This window comes from Durio zibethinus, chromosome 24 (assembly GCF_047325235.1).
Source record: "Durio zibethinus cultivar Kanyao isolate XHJ-2024 chromosome 24, ASM4732523v1, whole genome shotgun sequence".
In the NCBI taxonomy this organism is placed as follows: domain Eukaryota; kingdom Viridiplantae; phylum Streptophyta; class Magnoliopsida; order Malvales; family Malvaceae; genus Durio; species Durio zibethinus.
This window is the reverse complement of record NC_143185.1, coordinates 9,947,130-9,965,522: the sequence shown is the minus strand read 5'-3', so window position 1 is coordinate 9,965,522 and position 18,393 is coordinate 9,947,130.

The following is an 18,393-nucleotide window of genomic DNA, read 5'->3' as shown; positions in this document are numbered from 1 at the left end:
TTTTTTATTTTTTTATTTTTTTTAATGTTAAATAATCCGACGATGAAGCTTCTGCAAGCGAAACAGTAGTTTTCTTGTATACTCCTGAAGTGAGGGAATTTTTTCAATTTTTTGCTAAAAGTATTAGAGTCAATTGAGAATAATTTCCAATAATTAATTACTTGGTAAAATTTTAAGGCTCATTGGATAACACAAATTTAAGCTGGTACCATCTTTTGATGGGCGTTGTGAGGGTGCTATAACCTTCCTGACACGTAACCGAACTCCCAAAATCTGTTCTAGTTAGTAGACCTGAACCTATTCTTTTAGGGACCCTTAAACTTAGGTGTTCCCTGAAAGGATAGATTCTTTAGGTGATCAATCGCACCTAGATAAAAAAGATTGGTGGCAACTCCCTCAAGTCAATGTCTAACGATAGATCCCCGAATCTAGACATTATGACATATACAAATAATTTTTTATTTTTTATTAATTTCACAAAAACTTTAAATAAATCATTCATATGTTGAATAAATAAATATTAATTTAAATATAATTGTATGTCACATGTCAATCAAGAAACATTAAAGATAATTTAATAACAAACTTCACTAGGTAATCTTACATTCCTTTAACCAAATAAAAAACAAATTACATTCCCATAAGCTAAACCACAAGAATCATTCATTTCTCAGAATTTGTCTAGTAAACAATTTAGGAAGAATAATTTTTCCAAAAGCAGTGTAACTTTTCGCCAACTAAATGCCCATTGAGTAGAGTTTGTAAATGGGCCAATTTAGGGTAGCTCATATCATGTTGTCTTTGGATTCGAATCATCTTAGGTTTAGATATTTTTGGGTTCAAAAAATTTCAGATTTAGGCTTTTTAAGTTTGGACAATCTTAGATACGGATTATTTCAGATTCGATTCAGTTTGAGTTGGAAGGGCTTGGATAGATCCAAATAATTTTGAAATTTTATAAGGTATAAACTTTTTTGTAATTTTAAATGTAACAATTAAATTTACTTTTCATATAATTAAATACAAATATGACAAAAATGCTAAGTTAAAATTTTAAAAATTAATAAATATTTAAATAAAATATTCATTACATAATAATTTTATATTTCAATATTATCCATTACTCTGTTAAACATATATATAGTATCCCTTACTTTTTTAGTCCATCTTATAAATTCAAATAGCTGAATAAATATATATATATATAAAAATAAAGGTCCAAAATGATTAGCCTACATAAAAAAATCATTTACAAGACTCAATAAATTATAAATAAAGCCCATTAAACATTTACATAAATGATGTCTTTTATCCTTAAGTTTTAACTCAATAATCCATTAGTCCATTGGGCACTAAACCTTAGTCACTTAGTACGAAAAATTTGTATTTTATTTTTTATTTTTTATTATAGCCTTAAGTAAGGGATGAATGTAGTAAAAGGATGAGATAAGTTCTTGAATTAGTTTCTTTTTAATTGTGATATGTTCACATTATTGAGCACTTAGTCTTGATCATGGAGATGCATGCATGTTTAGTTAAAGTTTATGAAGATCTGGAATTACATTGATTTTTAAAGTTATGTTCTTATTTTAGAATTTGTTTGAGCCTTTCTTGAGATGAAATCATAGACTGCACTTAATCGAGGAAATATGAGTTAGGTTACTTTAGATTGTTTGAGCCTTCCAAGTTAACCTTTATATGTTTATCCTTAGTCATCTTTTTTTAGCCTAATTTATATACCTTTTTTTGTTTCTAACCTATATGAAATAGCCACCATTTGATTTATTAACTTTATCTTTCTACCTTAGCCTATGTGCATATGGATAAGTCAATCAAAATATGAGATCTATGTTTCATTAGTAAGGAAGGATGAAGGATGAAGTTTAAAAGAAAAAAAAAAGAGAAAAAATGAAAAAGAGTGCAAAGTATGTTTAAGCAATTGAGAAGGCTAAAAAGAGGTTTGAAAAAAAAAAAGAATGCTCAAGTGACTATGTATATTGTTTAAAGAAAAGTCAAAAAATAAAAAAAAAGAACAAAAAATTTAAGTTTGGGGGTGTACAATTCTTTTGAAAGCTCTCTTATCAAATAAAAAGATCCCAAATAATGCTTGTTTAAGGTTTATGAGCTTAACTTTTCCTTTATCCTACATTAACCCTAGCCTTACATTACAAACTTAATAAAGACCTATTGATCATTGATTTAGTGTGGTTAAATTAGTGCAGAGAGAGTATGTGAAAAGCAAGCTTATGAAATTTGTGCATGCTTTAAGGTGATTTGTTAAATTCCATGTTTGCATAACTTTAATTGAATATCTTACATTGATATGGATAGATTATAAAAATACACATGAAAATTTACATTTGGAGGGGATTCTATTCTTGAATAAGTCTTGGTGTTTAATATATGTTATTATTTTCTCTTAGTTATATTCATCATGCAATTTTTGAGGGTTTATGAGAATCTTACTATGGAAGTTTATATGATCTTTAGCATCATGTTTTATTTACTTAGCTTAGTTTTATTTTGCTTGAGGACAAGTAAAAGTTCAAGTTTGGGAGTTTGATAACTCTATAAAATAGAGTTATTTAGACTTGCTTTTAGTGGTTAAATGAATTAATTTTAGTTAGTTCTTAGGGAAATAAGGTTCTTTTTACTCTTAATGTGCTTAATTTGCTATTTTGTAGGAAATCTTGAAGAATCTTGAGAGTTCTTGATCAATTTTGAATGATTTTTGATACATTTGAATTAATCTTGAAGGGTCCTTAATGTGCTCTTATTAATTCATGGAGTTCTTGGAAAATCTTAAAGTGAAAATGCAAGAATTTATTCAAGATTTAAGTGTCACACCTTAAGACTTAAGATTAGTTGAACCTTAATGAAAAATTCAAAAAAATTCATGCAAGAATTATGAAAGGGATGTTCAGCCATTATAAGGAGTAAAAAAGTCAATTCAAGTTAAATGCAAATCCATGGTGTTTTATGTAGGCACACATGCATGGGATTACTATGGATGACATGGCAAGAAGTCTTCTTACTAGCCAAAAGCATGACTTGGAAGCTTATGTGGCATGTTGACTTAGAAATTTTATTTGTACTTGAAAAGTCAAATCACCCTTAGTAATCCTAGTTCACAAAGGTTTTCTTACTTTGAGTTAGATTTCCTAACTCTATAAAATATAGTTATTTATACTTATATTTAGTGTTTAAAAGAATGAATTTTGCTTAGTTGTTAGTGAAATAATGATCTTTTTACTCTTAAAGTGTTTAATTTATTGTTTTGTAGGAAATCTTTTAGGGGTTTTTATATGTTCTTAATGATTCTTGGAGTTTTTTGAAATCTTGGAGTGAAAGTGTGAAAATTGTATAAGATTTGCTTAGCTAAACCTATTGGAGTTAGAATTATTCAATCTTGCTACGAAATTTAAAAAATTCATACAAGAATCAAGAAAAGCATGTTTGGTTATGATTAAGGTCAAATTTGTAATTACAAGTTGAATACAAATCCATGTTAGCTTATGTAGGCATGCATGTATGGGATTACTAATGGATGACAAGGTAGCAAGTATTTTCTCATTGGCCAAGAGAGATGATGTGGAGGTTTATATGGCAGATGACTTGGCAATTCTATTCAAATTAGATGAGTCCAAATGGGCCTTGGTTTTCCTATATTGACATAGAAATCCTATCTTTAATTGGATTGCAGTTATTCCTATTTGAGGTAAGATTTGCATAGATATATAAAGACTTATAAAGAGAGGGTTGGCATGCATAAGATATTTAAATTCAGAATTGATTTTCTTCTTTCCAAGAAGAGTTCTACTTGAACGCAAACTCTAAGAAGTCTCTAAGAAGGAACAAGATCTATTCCAACTTAAAGAACACTTTCTAGAAAACTTCCAACTTTTGATTTTCAATAAGACTTTGTCATTCAAGAATTCAAGCTGAGCCAAACTAGAAAGAGATCTGATCAAACTTGGCCACCATTTACTTATCTTTCTAACTTTAGGATTCTTTGTATTTTTGTTCTATAAATTAGCTATCCTTTGTTTAGAGAAAATTTAAAATACGGTTTGGGGTGACAGCCCAACCTGAAGTAGTTAGCTTTTTTAAGTTTTCTTATTCTGTACTTTTCATATTTTTATGCTTTCTTTAAGTTATTTTAAGTTATGAAGAGTTCAATTTTAATCTTCTTTTGAATTCAAGTTCTATTTTGTTTCAATTTAATTCAAGCTTTCTTAAATTTCTATCTTTGCTTTCAATTCAATTTAATTTGTGTTTTCTCTCTTTAAGTGCTTTTAATTCTTGCAATTTGTACTATTTAAGTTCTATTCTTTATTTAATTTGTAGTTTGAAGTTTAATTCATTAAATTTAAGTTGTTCGCATGCATTGAGTTTAATTCAAATGCTTTTTAAGGTTCTAAAGTTTAAATTTAGTTTAATTAATTAAGTTTAATTTGTTAATTCAAAGTTTAATAGTCCTTGCATGGTTTAGGACTTAATTAGCTTTAATTCAATTATGTTCATTGTGATTTAAGTTTAAGTTGATTAGTTTATAATCTTGCATATTAATTCAGGTTTAATTTACATTTTTTTAAGTTTGCTAAGTAAATTTACATTTGTTTTGTTTAATTTAAGTAGTTAAATTCATACTTAGTTTATTTTACATGCTTAGTTAGGTTGTGGTTTAGTTAGTATATAAATAGTTATTTAGTTATTTACATTCTAATTTTTGATCTTATGGATATAATTAGGGTAAACAATTTCAATACTTAGTTCTTTTCTATATATTTCAATCTCCGTGGGAACGATACTTTAATCATTGTATATTATTTTGTTCCAATTCTGTGCACTTGTAGATTCTCAATCAAGTTTTTGGCACTGTTGATTGAGATTATGTAGGTGTCAGATCGTACAAGTAGTAAGTTAAGATTGTTCACTCAGAGATTGAAAAAGAGTAATTCAATTACTGAAATTGGCTCACCTTTCTTATAATTGGAGAATTGAGAATAGAGATGTAGTTACTTATTAACTAATCAAAACAGAATCTAAACATTGCAATTAAACTTATAACTTGCAATAACTATGAATTAAAATGAATTTGAACCTAAACTAATGCAAACAATAAGTAATTAAATGACTTAAAATGCAAACAATTAAAATTAAACTAAATTGAACTTAATAGCAAGTTAAAATATAAAAAAAAAAACTATGCATGTAAAATCAATTTAAACTTGTATCAACTCTACGCAGAACCCTAAGTATGCAAACTATATGCTTTAACTGAAATCAAGAGCTAAACTTTTGAATTAACTAATGTAGTAACCTAAATAAACAATTAAACATGCAAATATAGCAAATTAATCAAGAACGAATAAGCAAAGAGGAATTAACACAAAATCGAATTTAACATTACTAAACCTTAATTAACTTAAACTTATGAAATTTACTTAGTTGAATCTAAAATAAGCCTAAACTCAAGAAATCTCTGTAGTAGAAGCAAAGTAAACTTCATTAAATCCTAAAACATGCAATTGATATAAATTAAACTTAACTCAAAACTTTAAACCCAGCAACCTATTTGACTAATTAACATGCAAGGCTACCAAATTAAAACTTACCAGCTTAATTAAATCAATTAGAATACTATTTAAACCTAACAACATGCAATTAAAATAAATTAAACTTATCCTAACTTAACTAACCCTAATTAATCCCTAAAACATGCAAATTAAACAAATCAAACTTCAATTGAATTAAATTAAACCTAAGAACATGCAATAAAATCAAGGAGTAGAAAATTAAATCAATACTAAACTAATGTGTCTAAACCAACACTACTACGATGAATTAGAACATACAAATATCAAGTTAAGAATAAGCCAATGCATGAATTTCATGAATTAAAAACACTAAGCAAGAACATAATTGAAATTAAAAAGAACCAAAAAATTGATTTAGAAAAACTTAAAAATAGAAGTTGAATACTTGAAACTTAAAGTACACTTGAATAAACTAAAATCAAACTAAATAGAGTTTTAAAAACAATGGAAACATAAAAAGAAATCAAAAAGAAAGTTAAGCAACTAAAGATTGGTTAGTCACCCCAATCATGCCTTTTCCTCTAACCTAAGCAAGCTATTTATAAAATCAAATTGCAAGAAACCCTTAAGAAATAAGTAGGAAAGGGTAGCTAGTTTTCTTGGTACTTTTCTTGAAGAGTTGGATTACTAAAATTAAAGATGTAGGTTCAGCTAAACCTTTTTAAAAATTAGAAATTAAAAGTCTTCTAGAAAGTGTTCTTCAAGTTGGAATAGATTTTGTTCCTTCTTGAAGACATCTTGAAGTTTGCCCTCATACAAAACTCTTCTTAAAGAGAAAAAACCAATTATGAATTTTTATATCGTGTGCATGCCACCCCCTCTTTAGAAATCTTCATATATCCTTGGAAATCCTATCCTAAGTAAGAATAAGTGCAATCCAAGTAAAGATAGGAATTCCAAGTCAATGTAGGAAAATCAAAGGCTATTTGGACTTTTCCAGTTTGCATAAAATTGCCAAGTCATCATGCCATATAAGCCTTTAAGTTATATCTTTTGGCCAATGGGAAAAGACTTGTTGTCATGTCATCCATTAATAATTCCATGCATGTGCACTACATAAGCTACCAAGACTTGCATTCACTTTGAAATTACAAATTTGACCTTAATCATAGCCGAACATGCCTTTCTTGATTATTGCTTGTATTTTCTAAAATTGAATATTTTTAACTCCTATAGGTTTGGTAAAGCAAATCTTACAAATTTTCACACTTTCATTATAAGATTTTCAAGAACTCCAATAATCATTAAGAATATGTCAAAAATAGTCCAAAAGATTCATTCTAGTGTATCAAGAGTTATCCAATATTGTTAGCCTTGAATTGATAATTATTTTGAAATGACAAAACAATATTGCTAAAATTTGGAATAAATTGCTTTAAACTCAAAAAGAAAATTTTGTTAGTAATTTTTCAAGTGAAAATTAATTTTAGATAGACACAAACTTGTTTCCTTAATTAAAAATGATTTGTACAATTTTAAAAAGAAGAGATTAATCCCTTTATGGATATGATCAATCCCCCCTATGTAGAAACATAACATTTTGATAAAAGGTTAGAATGGATTGATTGGTTTTTTAGGCAGAAAGCTTGCAAGTTTCAAAATTGCAAAAATGGATCGATCCCTTTTGATAATGGATTAATTGATTTAAGGGTTTCAAAAATGGATCGATCCTTTTTGTGTTGGATTGTTTGGTTTTTACATAGAAAGCAAATTAATTTCAAAGCTGAAAAATGGATCGATTCCTTGAAGAATGGATCGATTAGGTCTCAAAATAGATTAATCCATTCCAAAAAAAATATCGATTGGTATTTGCTTGAAAAGAAAACATTTTGGCTTGAAAAGCCAAAACTAATCGATCCCCTTTAAAAATAAATTGATCAAGTTGGCCTTGACAGCTTCAAACGATCACATTTTTTTGTTTTGCATAGAGCTCTCAAAGCATTTAATGAAACCAATGGCTCTTTACTTCTTTCTATATATAATAAAAGGTCTCCTACCACATTACAAGCTATCAAGAACCAAGGGAATTTATTGCTTCAATCATTCATCTTCTTCAAGCATTAAATAGAAAATTGAAGTGTGAAAGAGCATAATTTCCCATCTTGTATTCAAACCCTTTTGTTATTGTTCATATATTTCATTTGTACTTCAAATTAGCAAACACCCAACCTTAGAGAGGTCTTTAAGTTTGCAAAACACTTAATATACGAGATTGTAAGCTTAAGGGGGAGTATAACCCTTAAGAGTTTGAATTGTTGATTATATTAAGCTTTAAAAGAGCTAGTTGTAACATTCAACATTTTTCATAGTGGATTAAACTCATTGGCAAGTGAGGCTAAGAGAGAAAATGTCGGTGCCTTGAAAAAGATTGAACTTTTATAAATTCTAATGTTTGATTCTCTAACTCTACTTTTTTATTTTTCAAGTTATTTTTGCAGTGCATATATCATTTAGAAATACATATTTGTGATTATTGTGTTAATTGATAATCAAATTGCCAAAATTTATAATTAACAAATTTGCCCCTTCTTAGTTTATTCAATACTTTGAGCTAACAATTGGTTTCAAAATTAATACTTTATTTTTGTAAGTGTAATAACCTAAAAAGTGATCCATAATGGCTCAAAGTGATGTTGTGATGAATGAAGAGAAACCATCAACAAGCTATAATAAAGATGAAAAGCAACAAGAAGTTTATCTCATGGCAATTAAAATGGTTGCCACATCTTTTGAAATTGAAGGTCATTTTATTACGAGACCTCCTTTCTTTTTGAGTGATGATTACTCATATGGAAGACAAGGATGAGACTCTTTATTCAAGTAAATGATTATAAAGCGTGGAAGGTGATCGTAAATGGTCCTCTCATTCCAAAAAAAGAGGTATAAGTTAAAAAAATCATCAAAGAAGAACGTAAGTGGGATGCCAATGACATCAAGATGGCTCAATTCAATGCAAAGGCTATGCATACTCTTTTTTGTGTATTGGGTCTAATTATTCCCTTTTATGATGCTACAAGTGCACAAGTCACTATTAAGTAATAAGAGTAGGTGTAGGGTTTGTCATTCCCTTAAAGATTATGGTAGGGTGCAAAATCAAGTACCAAAGGAAGTTCTTTGTAACTTTATATTTAGACAGATAAAAATGTCAGTTGGTTGAAAACAAATATAAAAGAATGGAAATTATAAATGTATAGGCCAAAAGCCAAGCTAACCAACTATCTCTTGGTAGCTTAAAGGGCAAGCCTCTTATACTAGAAAATAAAAGAAAGTTGAAAGCTTAAATGTTGGCCAAAAGTAAAATAAAGCATAAAAAAATAAAGTTGAATATTGAAAGCTTGCAAAAGAAAGTTATGCATGCAAAGTGAGAAAGAGAGATTTAAGTGAAAATAAACTTGCATTAAAAGAAAGAGCTTTGGAAAATAAAACGATAGCTAATCTGTCACCCTAGCCAATAGTAAAGAAATTACGAAAGATCTAGGCTAGTTTGTCACTTTAGCCAATTTACAAAGAAAACTAAGTGAAACCGTAAAAGGAAAAGAAAGAAGAAAGAGGGAGAAGAGTGGGATGTGGAATCCCTTCTATGATTTACAAGTGAGACGCACAACTTATTTATAGTATAAAGGGGATGAACCTAAACATTTTTTACTATGGAATGTGATCTTTTAGATTCCACTAATTTAGGAATCTTCATGAATGGGATTGATTTTTGTCTAGCTGAAACTAACTCTTGTATTTAGCCATTATTGTCATCCTTTCTTCATGACTTGCAACTCAAGAGGGAGATTTGACCAAATTAAAGACCATATCTAGGGTGTTTGGCTAATCTGCATTTAAAGTCCATATTTGGAGGATTTGGCAAATTAGCATTTAAGACAATATCTCTTTGATTCTATACAGATCATGGGATTCTTAAGAACATCCATAAATCACTCTTTGCATTTAAACCATTGTTTCCCATAAATTGCAATCTAAGAGAGCATTCTATCAATTATTAAAATCCATGATTTGTGTGATTTAGCAAATCATCATTAAAATGCCATATCTCCTTGATTTTGCATGAATTATAGAATTCATTAGAAATCACCAGAACTATTCTTACACTTGTTTTTAACAAATTGGCCAAATATCCTTTAGATCTCCATGGATTCTTAATTCTAATTCTTGATGGGTTGGACTCACTTTGCCACCTTTACATGGGTTGCATGGGATTTTATGTTGATGTTCAAAGTATTGAATTTCTCTATGCAAACCTGAACATCACCAATTTACATCATTATTAAACAAAAATATAAAAAATTTCAAAATTTTAAGTCTTAAATGATTTATAAATATCTATAAATGCTAAGGTCATCATATATCTAGACTTATCTTTTTGCTTGTCCTGAAGCAAAATCCTTAAGTTATCAATGCCAACACTCACATAGATGCACTCATAATTAAAATTTCACAAGTTATCGATCATGCACTATGGTAAAATATTAGAATAGTTATGAACATGGTTGACATAAAATTTAATCATAAGTACTTGCCACTTTTCAAACATGTGAAATCAAACTATCTCTAATCTATGCAAACAACCTAAGCAAAAAGTATGTAAACCATGCCATCACATATTAAATCAAAGATAAAGCATCTTTCATATGTTTACTTTCCTCATTCCCTCTCAATGAATGTAAGCTTACAAACTTGACTCAAAATCAAAAGGTCTTTATTGGCTTGTAATGTAAGGCTTGCGTTAGGGTTAGAAGAAGGAAATTTTAGGCTTAGAACCCTTTGCTTACTTAAACTTGAACTTGGGAACTTTGACAAGGCTTGAAGCATCTTTTTTTTTTCTTTCATGTGGCCATTTTTGGCTTTTTCTTTTTTTTTTCTCATTTTTTTCCTTACTTTTTATTTCCTTTTTCTTATGCCTCATGGCCTCTTTTATATGATTTGTTCTCTTATCTTATCCTTAACATACATAAACAATGTGGCTTAGGTAAGAAAAAGAGATAATTCATAAGAAAAGGCTTGGGCTTATTTGATATGGGTAAATAGACAAGAAAAAGGATTTATTAAGCTCAAAGTAAAGGTACTAAGGATAATTTATTAATGCTAGGCTTGAAAAAAACTCAAATGGTCCAAGGACGGCCTAAATCATTTTTTGAGTCAAGTACAACCTAGGATTTCACCTCAAGGGTGAGTAGGCAAATTCTAGAGTCATTTTTATGCTTCAATTCTATATGCGATTTTATAGTCATACAACTTTTCACCAAGATTCATGCATGTCAAAGATCAAGATGGCAATTCACAATTCCACAAACAACATACACATGATTTCATTCCATGTTTTTCACTATGCTCATAATTGTCTCAAGATCATTCATAAGTCATTTATGAATACTTGAAAAGTCAACTAAGATTGCAACATGATGATTAAAGGCATAACAACTTGGTTTTGAAACAAAGATTTTAGGGTAATCTTTTGAAAAATGGTGAAAACTGCTTAAGCACAAAAATTTTCCCTTCCCCACACTTGAATTGCATAGCATTTCAATTGAAACAATTAAGAAGTTATGGTAAAAGAAAAGTCCTTGTTTTTTGTTTCTTGAAGCCAAAAGGTGTGGGCTCCATTATTCATCATTTTTCCATCTTTATTTCTAAAAAAAAAAAAAAAACAAACAAAACACGATCAAGGCAAACTTGTTCTAACCAAATAAATAAAAGCATCAATAATGAAAATGAAACTTGGGTTGCCTCCCAAGCAACGACAGTTTTGGTCAGGCTGGACCAAACTTAAAGATCTAAAAGGTTATGTAATTATTCCATATTTCACACCAGCATCCACCCATTTAATGGTTTTTCTACTCACCACATGTTCAATAATAAATTCTAAGTGGTGATGCTCAATGATTGTGGTGCAAATGGATGTGTATCCTATGCCTAACATGGTCTTCATTACAGCACTAGTTGGACTAAGGTAGGTGGGCACTGGCATTAGTACCAGTGAAATAGGTACAACCATAGAAAATATAGGGTTGCTTTCTAAGGCTAAAGGTTCCCTGATGGAAGGTAAAATCAGAATGGGTGATGTGTTCTCCTATTATTTAATCTTAATAAGGGATGTTTATAAAGATTTAAGCACATTTTCAACTAAACAACCTTCATCAACTTTGTTATCTACCCCATTTAATTCCACATCATGCATTTGATCTTTTTAGGGCTAGGGAATTGGCAAGGGTGGATTGTAGGGTTCAAACTCAACTTCAGTGGGACCAATACTAGACCAATGCTAAACCTTACTTGAATTTCAGATCTTAAAATTGGTTTATCTTTAAAATCTTCCTCTTTAATTATATTTAAGCTCTTCAAAAATGTTTTCCAAAATTGTAACAACTCTTCATCTTCTATCTCAGTTTTTTCTTCCACATATTCCTTTTCAAATTCTTGTTATGGTTGCTCCTTAATATATTCATCAAGTACTTCCATAAAATTAGGCAAGTTAACCACCATGGGCTCATTTATTAAGTCATTCTCATTGTTATTAGTAGCATACATCACTTCTTCTTTTCTTTAATTATCTTTTAATATGCATTTCATTTCACCCAACTAACTTGGATCTACATGTTTGTTAATGCTTTGCAAATTGGCAATTTGTTTTAATGATGATGGCTTGATTTTGGATGAATTTTGCTAAAGATTCATCAAAGGAAAAGTTTGTTTCTTAAGGAAATAATGGTGGATCATATGATGGATAAAAATATGGTTGTGATGGAAGGTTTAGAAGGTAGCATGTGGAATTGAATTATGGCTTTTGACCATTCCCCTATGGATAACTAGGCTGACTCTTCAAACCTTGAGTATAGGTGTTTGGATAATAGTATGATTGGCTATCTTGACACCATCACTATCATATTTCCCCTCAAAACCATGACAATTATCAGATGTGCTTTGAATTGATGGAACATGTTTAAAATTATGCTTTTTTTTCAAGAGCATCTATCTTTTCATCTAAACAAGCAAGTTGTGAGGTTATTGTAAGAAAAGGTTTTCATCATACCTTTCACCATTGCACCATGGTCTAGAGTTTTGAAATGGTAGTTGATTGTAAGAATATTCATAAGATGGCTTAGCATAGTCCCCAAAAATTTTGGTTTCATTGCAATAGAAATCAAACATATTGAAAAAAAAAAGAACACATTAAAAGAAAAAAATAAGTCTAAATTGCAAAGTAAAATAAATGTTATTAATATTAGTCTTCTAGCACCAATATAATCCTTGGCAATGATGTAAAAAACTTGATTGCTCTTTTTTATGAGGTTGCAAGTACAAATGTCGCTATGAAGCAATAAGAATGAGAGTAGGGTTTGTCACTCCCTCGAAGATTATGTTGGTGTTGATGTTCAAAGTAGTACATTTCTCCATGCAAACCTAAAATAAATGTTATTAATATTAGTCTTTTAGCACCAATATAATCCTTGGCAATGATGCAAAAAACTTGATTGCTCTTTTTTATGAGATTGTAAGTACAAAGGTCGCTATCAAGCAATAAGAGTGGGAGTAGGGTTTGTCACTCCCTCGAAGATTATGTTGGTGTTGACGTTCAAAGTAGTACATTTCTCCATGCAAACCTGAACGTTGCCAATTTACATCATTATTAAGCAAAATTCATGAAAAATTTCAAAAATTTAACTTTTAAATGATTTGTAAATATCTATAAATCCTAAGGTTATTAGGGTCCAAAAGAATACAATAGAGTCTATCTTTGTGATAATGCCAAGTAGATATGGGACAAATTAGAAATCATACATGAAGGCACAAATCAAGTAAAAGAAACACGACTGACATGCTTACTCATGACTATGAACTCTTCAAAATGAAACTGAAATATACCATTGGTGAGATGTAAAATCATTTCACTAACATCATTAATAGATTGAAGGCCTTTAGGAAGACATTCCAATATTGAAATGATAAGGAAAATCTTGAATAGTCTACTAAAGAGTTAGGAGGTAAAAGTGATGGCCATTGAAAAGTCAAAAGATCCACATATGCTTTTATTGGATGAATTCATTGGTTTTCTCCTAACCTATGAGATGAAGATAAAATGTGGACAAGAATTAACCAAGAGTTAGAATGGCATTCAAATCAACCATTCAAGAAGAATAAAAAAATTAAACAAGATAAGGTTGATGAGGATAAAAAAATTGCCATGTTGGCAAAAAGGTTCAAGAAATTTATGAAGAAGAACAAGTTCTCAAATAGAAGAAGATCTCAAAGGGAAATGATCAACTGAGAATCAAGTAAAAGGGAAAATGATCAAATTATTTGTTATGAGTGTAAGAAATCAGGTCATGTCAAGTTTAATTGCCCTTTGTGGAAGAGACAAAATATAATGAAGCCAAAAAAGAAAGCAATGATTGAAACATGGAGTGATAGTGACTTCTTTGATGATGAATCAAATGAGGAGGAGGTGGCCAACTTATGTCTCATGACCCTTGATGAGCCTAAGGTAACTTCAAGCTCTAATGATTTAAATTCATATACATTTGATGAATTGCAAGATGCTTTGGATGACTTAGTCATGGAAATTAAAACAATGAACATAAAAAATAGGAAAATGATTTCCAAATTAAAAGTAGAAAATGAGCTCTTGACTAAGGCAAAGAATGAATTGAAAAAAGAAATTGAAGTTTTGAAATTCAATGTTGATGATTTGACTAAGAAAAATGTTAATTTACAAAACTCTTTTTCTAGATTCTATATAGGACATTAAAAGCTAAATGACATGCTTGAAACTGAAAAAGCATTCTTTGACAAAAGATGGATTAGCAATAATAGTGGTGACAAAGAAACTCACTTAAAGAACTTTCTAGTTAAACCAAACGATTCATCTATTGCATGTGCATATTGTCATAAATTGGGTCATTCTATGCAATATTGTTCTTTGAAAAAAGTCACTTATAGAGGTAAACTCATTAGAAGTGTGTGGATTCTAAAAAAAGTTAGCACATCTCAAAATGAGATTACTAAGATGAAGTGGAGTTCAAAAGGCACAATAATTGTGAGTACTAACACTTAAGGACCAAAGAAAATTTGAGTACCCAAAACAAAGGTTTGATTATGTACTTGTAAATGGATAAGCATTGCTACAAAGCAAATTCAAGCAGGAACAATCCATGGTACCTTGATAGTAGATGCTCAAAAAAAATGATTGAAGACTAGAGTCAATTCAAGAACTTAAAGCCAAAAAAGTGTAAGAGATGTTACATTTGGGGACAACTCTAAAGGTCAAATTGAAGGAATTGATTCCATTGGTAATAATTCTTCCACTAATATTGATAATGTATTACTTGTTAAAAGACTTAAACATAGCTTGCTTAGTACTACTCCATTGTGTGATAAAGGTCTTAAAGTTGTTTTTGAATCCATGTGTTGTCAAATGATTGATGTCAAAAATAACAAATTTATTTTTGTTGAACATTGCCAAAGAAATATTTATATAGCTCATTTGGATGACTTATCCTCTAGAAATGTTTGTTTTATGGCTCAAAAAGAAAATGAAAGTTGGATATGGCATAGAAGACTTGGACATGCAAGCATGCATGTGATTTCAAAACTTTCGCAAAATGATTTAGTAGTTGGCTTACCAATATTGAAGTTTGAAAATGATCAGATTTGTGATGCATATGCTCAAGGAAAACATAGAAAAGTTTCTTTTAAACCTAAAAATCATGTTTTAACTACTAGACCACTTCAATTACTTCATATTGATCTTTTTGGTCCTACTAGGATAATGAGCTTTGATGGTAAACAATATGGGTTTGTTATTGTTGATGATTTTACTAGATATACATGGGTTCTCTTTTTGCATACAAAGAATGGAGTTTTAGAAAAATTCATCTTTTTTGGCAAACAAATGCAAAATGCAAAAGGATATTCAATTTTTAGTATTAGAAGTGACGTGGAAAAGAATTTGAAAACCTTGGTTTTAATGAGTTTTGTAGTGAAATTGGTATTAGTTATAATTTTTCTGCTCCTAAACTTCTCAACAAAATGGGTGGTAGAAAGAAAAAATAAAGCTTTAGAAGAAATGGATAGAACTATGCTTTGTGAAAATAATTTACCTAAAAATTTTTGGGCGAAAGCCATAAATACCTATTGTTATATCATAAATAAAGCTATGATTAGGCCAAGTTTAAAGAAAACACCTAACAAACCTTTTAAAGGTAAAAGGCCTAACATAAAATTATAATTTTTCTACTCTTAGAACTCGTTAACAAAATGGGGTGGTAGAAAGAATAAATAGAACTTTAGAAGAAATGGATAGAACTATGCTTTGTGAAAATAATTTACCTAAAAATTTTTGGCCTTGTTATATCATAAATAAAGTTATGATTAGGCCAATTTTGAAAAAAAAAAAACTATATGAACTCTTTAAAGGTAAAAGGCCTAAAACACGCTTTTGGTCATAAATGTTTTATTTTAAATAAAGGAAAAGATAATCATGGAAAATTTTATGCAACAAGTGATGAAGGCATTTTCCTAGGGTATTCTTTGAATTCAAAAGCTTTTAGAGTCTTTAACAAAAGGACTATGGTTGTTGAAAAGTCTATAAATGTGATTTTAATGAATCTAATCCTCCTCTGAGAAAAGTTTCTTTTGATGATGTTGATATAGTTATATTTCAAAAAAATATTAATGAAGTATCACAAGATATTGATAAGAACAATCAAAAGGATGATGATGAATTTCTAAAGTAAGAACCTAATCGCCCCAGAGAAATGAGGTGTGTGAAAGATAATGAGATTATTGGTGATCCATCGTAAGGGATAAGAACGAAATCTTCTTAAAATGTATGTAATTACGTAGCTTTTTTTTCACAAATTAAACCAAAGAACATAGATGAAGCCTTAGGAGATGATCATTAGATATTGCTATGCATGAAGAGTTAAATTAATTTGAAAGAACCTAAGCATGGAACTTGGTACCTAAACCTAGTGATCATCTCACTATAGGACTGAATGGGTCTTTAAGAACAAAATGAATGAAAATGGCAATGTTGTTAGAAATAAAGCTAAATTAGTACTCAAGGATATAGCCAAGAAGAAGAAATAGATTATGATGAGACCTATAACCCAATTGCAAGATTAAAAGCCATTAGGATGCTAAAATTTCAAACTTTTTAAAATGGTTGTCAAGAGTGCCTTTCTAAATGATTTCATAAATGAAGCGTATATGTAAAACATTCTCTCAGTTTTGAAAACCCATAATTTCCAAATCATATTTTTAAATTGACAAAGTTTTATATGGTTTAAAACAAGCTCTTAGAGTTTGGTATGAAAGATTGTTAAAGTTTTTGATTAAAAATTGTTTCAATAGAGGGAAGGTTGATACTGCTCTTTTTATTAAAATGAAAGGTAATGACATTCTCATAGTGCAAGTATATGTTGATGATATTATTTTTGCTACTACTAATGAACTTCTTTGTCAAGAATTTGCTATAACCATGCAAAGTGAATGTGAATTGAGTATGATGGAAGAACTAGCATTTTTCTTAGGATTACAAGTGAAGCAAACAAAAGATGGCACATTCATCAATCAAGCCAAGTATATTAAAGACTTGCTCAAAAGGTTTTGAATAGAAAACTCAAAGCCATATTCAATTCCTATGAGCACTTCAACAAAGCTCGACAAGGATGATAAAGGTAAAGGTGTTGATTCTAAATTATATAGGTTTTATAATAGGTTCATTGCTTTAGCTTACTGGAAGTAGACCCGATATAATATTTAGTATGTGCTTATGTACTAGATTTCAATAATCTCTTAGATAATCACACTCACTTATTATTAAATGCATTTTTTGATACCTAAAAAGCATTTATAATCTAGGTTTATAATATCCAAAAAGATTTTTCTTTTGCTTTCCATGTTTATTTTGATGTGGATTTTGGTAGTTGTAAAATAAATAGAAAAAGCACTTTCAATACTTGTCAATTATTTATGAATATACTCATATCATGGTTTTCTAGGAAATAAAATATTGTTGCTCAATCCATAATCAAAGCTGAATATATAGTTGTTGGTAGTTGGTGTGCTCAAGTATTGTGGATTAAACAATAATTGAAGGATTTTAGAACGACCATGGATCACATTCCCATTAAATGTGACAATACTAGTGCCATAAATCTTACCAAAAATGCAATTCAACTCTTTATAACCAAGCTTATTGAGATGAGGCATCATTTTATTAGAGATCATGCTCAAAAGGGTGATATTGTGCTTGAATATGTTGATTTTTTTCATCAATTAGCTGATATTTTTATAGAACCTTTTGATAGAGGTAAATATTATACAATTAAAGGTGAATTTGGCTTAATGAATGCTCCTTGAAATTTATATATGATGAATTTCTTGATTGTTGTTGGAATACTTGTGTTTTGAATAAGTTTGTGCATATTTCTATATGTGATTATGTTTGAGTGATTATTTGATACTTATTTGAAGTGATTGCATATATTTGCTTTTTTTATAAAAAAATCACATAAAAATAAAAAATAATAAAAAACACTATGTTGAAGAATTGATCGATCCATTTTTGGACCAGATCAATCAAATTTTCAACCCATAGCAAAAATTGTTTTCAAAATCCTAAAACCGATCAATCCTCTTGGGAACTGATCAATTGGTTCTGGTTGGCTGCTTGACATGAGACATTTTAAAACACAAAAATCCCATTTTTCTTTCATTCTTTCTTACCTAACCCAAATCCCTCTCTTTTCTCTCATCTTCTCCTTTCAAACCTTAAAATTTC